General features: G+C 43.4%; 1 non-coding gene across 1 annotated transcript; it reads right to left on the reverse strand.

Annotated features, from left to right (window-relative positions):
* Window positions 1–2,481: 2,481 nt before the first annotated feature.
* LOC116902588 lies at window positions 2,482–2,619 on the reverse strand. Its single transcript, XR_004388180.1, has one exon. It is a non-coding gene; the product is annotated as a small nucleolar RNA SNORA17 (small nucleolar RNA).
* Between the last annotated feature and the right edge of the window lie 2,101 nt (window positions 2,620–4,720).

A 4,720-nucleotide genomic window follows, 5' to 3' on the forward strand; every position in this document is an offset into this window, starting at 1 on the left:
CCTATTGCTCTCCACTTATCAGCAAACTAAATGGCCTCGTATATAGTGGTCCTTGTCCAAGCACCTGTACTTAGTGAAGGCTGTCTGAATGGTAGCATGATATGATAAGTTGTTATGATCAAAGCCCTTAGTGAAATATGACCTTTGGTATGGACATGGCTCATACTGGTTCTAGACTTGGCTACTTGGTTTGTTTTTCCCAATAGAGTACCAGGATATGTGACAGAAGTAGAAGCACGATAAAGGCTTCAAAGCCTTCCTTCTGGGGATGTTACAATATCATATGAGGAAGCCCAACCACCTACCATGAGAATAAAAATGTCATGGAGAGGATTACAGTCAACCCTGAAGCTCAGTGCAGCTACCCAGGCAAACCCATAAGTGATAAGAAAACCAGAAATCCAACCACAAACTCTTAAGAAAAAGTAATTTTTTAAAGCCGCTCAACATTGGACTCACTCGTTACATAGGTCTCTCTCTCTCTCTTTCTCTCTCACTCTCTTCCTCTCTCTCTCTATCACACACACATACACACACACACACACACACACACACACACACACACACACACACACAATGTCCAGTACTTTTGTAAGTATTATCTTATTTAATCCACACTACTGTGGTTTTTTTGTGAAAAGAGTGACGTTATCTTTTACATTGAGGCTCAAATGGCAGTAGATGTTTCATTCATTAATTGTTCAGTTTTAAAATAGTAGCTGAGGAAGAAATCCAATGGGCAAAGCATATTTAAACACAAACTTTCTTCTTTTTAACTTTTTATTGGTTCTCTGTGAATTTCACATCATGCACCCCAATCTCATTCATCCTCCACTCCCCTTGTACTTGCCTTCCACCCCTGGAACATCCCCCATCAGAGAAAAAAGACTCATTGTGGAAGCTGTAGATGTGTCACAATGTGTCCCACAGTATACCCTCTTGTCCACATGTCTTTGCTTGCAAATGTTTACTGCAATGACTCATTGGTTTGGTTCAAGGCCTCTGGCTTCAGGAACCAACTGGGAGTCTTCTTAGATATCCTGTTGTTGTCCTCTGTCATGGGGACACTGTAGTTTTGGATCTGAAGGACAAGTTCCTTCATTAACTCTAGTAGTTCATTGATGGGGTGGGTGTTAGGATGGGTCATTTCAAAGCCCTGGGTCTGAGAGTTATCTGAGCTAGTCAGCCTGCAGGCTCTCTCACTTTCCTGTCCTTGAGGCTGGCTCACTAGCAACACCCACATCCAAGGCCAGCTCTACTGTGCTACCCAGGGGAGATGCAGGGCCTGCTCTTCTGAGTGCTGTAGCAGCTGAGGGGAAGGGTCAGCTCTCTCACTCTGATGACCTCAGAGCCAGCTCTCCTGTCTTCCATAGGGGGCAAGGGTTAAGGGAGGGGCATCTCCCCCTTGCCTGTATCCCCTCATGGCAGATAAGTGGCAGGGCCAGCTCTCCCAAGCTCACACGTTGGGGGCCAGCTTGCCCACACACTGCCACCAGGATCAGCTCTTTTGTGCTAGCTAGGAGAGGTGCAGAGCCTGCTCTCCTGATTTTGAAGGGCGGGGCCAGTTCTTCTGATCTCATGACCCCAAAGCCAGGTCACCTATCTGCCACAGGTAGTGAAGGGTAAGGAGAAGGAGGCTATCTCTCCCCCATCCGTGCCCCCTCATGGAAGATGAGTGGTAGGAACAGTTCCCTCATGCTCAAATCCTTGGGGCCAGCTCACCCACAAACTCTTGAAATGTGGAGGGCCAGCTCTCCCAAGTACTTACTCCAGCTGCCTAGAGGCTGGTAAGTGTTCCTGCTCTCCTGCATCTAGGGCCAGATCTCCCAGATCTATCCAAGTGAGGACTGGGGTGACTTTTACACAGCCTTCAGACATCAATGACTTCCCAGGCAGCAGACCAGACCAGGGACATTCGCCTGGCCTTTGGTGGTAACAGGTGTCTGCTGCTGCAGGGCCAGGGACCCAGACATGGTCTTCTAATGGCAGCCCAGACGAGGTCCCCACTATGGACCCAGGTGGCATCACTGGCTACTCACGTCAGACTGTTCCTCACTACCTTTGAGTGTCCAGTTGTGCCTCTTCCTTGGACCCACATTCTCTGTCTCTCTTCTCTTCCATCTCTCCACCACTTACTTGCTCCCCTTAGTGGCACCTGGGGTCTCTGAGAATCTGGGGTTGTCACAGGAGTGGTCTCAGGAGTGCTGTGCCCCACCTGTGCATTATGGTATTAGTCAGGGGTCCTCTCAGGCATGGTCTGCTCCCCAAGGTCTTCTATGTGTTGGACTGATGGCCATGGTGCCAGTCTGGTGGTCATCCATTCTCATCCGTCATGCCCCCTGAGTGGCCTTTGTGAGGGTTGTCTCTGGCTCACTCCCATTTGGGGTCTGCAGTCCTAGGGGGGGCATGTTTCTAGGCTTCCTTCTCCAACTTACTCCCCACCTGAGACTGGTGGTCATCTTAAGCTTATTTTTTTCAGGGAAGGTTAGGCTCCTAATCATTCAGATGTTCCTAGTTCATAGGTCAGAACACTGAATATAGACAGAGCTTCTTTTCTCCCTGTCACCTCCTGATACTCATGTGACAAAGCAGCACACCTGCAATGTCTCTAGAGACAGGGAAAACACATTTTTCTAGAGGAGAACTTTTTCTCAATTTGAATAGCATCCGTGTTAGACCTCTTGTTTTTTGTTTTTTGTTTTTTAATGCATAATTAGAAAGTACCTCCAAGTTGAGAAAGTATGTTTGCAATCAGCTCAGCTCTCTTCTGATGGTGAAAGTTCCTACACTGCTGTTGCTGACCCCTACTGGTGACCTTGGGAGTGTGTTAGAACCAATTCCTAGATCAACACAGGGAGAGAAGCCTCTCAAAGATGCTGGGTTTGACTGTTTCCAACATGCTCTCTGGTTCATTTTGAGCCTTCTGGGGTTGACTTTGCCCCTCAATGAAGCAAGTTACTTCACAACCTTGTTTAGTCCCAAATCTCAATTACTAGAGAAATGTTTCTTTAAAATAAGTTTTATGGACTCTAAAGGTCTAGAAAATTTACACATTCTTACATAGAAAAACAGCTTATCAATTTGATTTCAAAATACTATCTAGCACACAGATTTATATTGGAGTTGGCCAGCACTGATTGCTTTAGGAAAGAGTTTTCTAGTAGAAATATAATGCCAGTCTTAGAAGTAGTATTAAATTTTGTAGTGGGTGCTTTTTAAATGTAGTTTAAGAGAACAAAAGGAGTTAATTTAAAATATAATTAGCCTATTCTAAACTCATTCAATTTTAATGTATAATCAGCAAAACACTATTGAGCTAATTTATATTCTTTTTACTTTTGGCACCAAATCTTCAAAATGTGGTGTGAATTTGCATGTCCCAATCCTAACTCACATTTGTAGTTTTCAGTGGCCTCACAGGTCTGATGGCTGCCATGTTGAAAAGCACAGGTCTCCAGACCCAGGTTACCACACCATAAAGTAGAGACACTGACCTTTTTGTGCAGTGTGCATTCAGTGACGTTGTGGGGCCATAGCCACACTCATGCCTGTAGGTTTAGTTCTTTAGAAACTGAGACAGGAAGATTGATACAGAAAGATTGATCTGGCCTAGGTAGTAAGTTCCAGGCTATCCTGGGCTACGGAATCAGACTCCATTTTAAAAACAAAAACCCAAACCACAAAAACAAAGATTTGAGATCATGTGTGAAAGTTTCATGTCATCCCGTGAGACCATTCAGGAATCTTAGATTCCTTATGCAGTTTTGACTTAGCAACTTAGTTTATTTAGATATAAAAGCACTATAGATTCATAAAACAATATTTGAAAGTCTGAAGGTTTAAATTTGTTTTATAGGTACTTATTTAATAAATTAAAAAATATATTGAAGCGGGCTCTTATATAGCACAGGCTACCCTCGAACTCACTCTGTAGCTAAGGGTCACCTTGACTTCTAATTCTCCTGCTTTCATCCCCTAAATTCTGAGATTATAAACGTGTACCAGCAAGACCAACTTTTTAAAAAATTTAAATTAATTAATTAATTTGTTGATTCACTTTGTTGATGTTGGCAATTAAACCCTTTGCTTCTCTCATGCAAGACAAGTATACTACCACAAGGATCCTCACCATGAGAATGAAGACCTTCTACTCACCTCAACTGTGAACAAAGGTCCTGTATATTAGACACAAGTTGACATGTTTCAGTGAACATCATGGGGGTGTTACAAATAGTGAAAAATTTCCAGGGATGTTTAAATGACTTGGTTTCAAAACTCAAAACACTAAAATGTTTGAAGGCTATCGCGGAGTTTCACTTCAATGCACCAGCTATCTTTGTCTTTATTTTAAAAAATGATGCTTCATCCTCTGAGAGAAAAGTAGCCCTTGCCCGTGACATAGTGTTTGGTAAGTAGAGCATGGCTATGTTTCAGTCCCAACCTAACTTGTCATTGCGTTTCCTTGAAGACAATCTGAACATGGCCACCATAACTACTCTCTGTTCATCTTTCTTTTCAAGACACAAATGGCCCCATTTGAATGAGGATCAAATTAGGATCGTAGACTACTTTGGACAGGCTGGACTCTGACCCATTACTTGCCTTTAAAAGTAGCCAAATGGAGCACTTACCTTTAAAGGAAGTTGGACAAAGGAAAGAGAAGACTCTTCAGTGCTATTTAAAAACATTAGAACACAATTCCTGACTTGTGCAGCTTTGC

This window comes from Rattus rattus, chromosome 5 (assembly GCF_011064425.1).
Source record: "Rattus rattus isolate New Zealand chromosome 5, Rrattus_CSIRO_v1, whole genome shotgun sequence".
NCBI classification, from domain to species: Eukaryota; Metazoa; Chordata; class Mammalia; order Rodentia; family Muridae; genus Rattus; species Rattus rattus.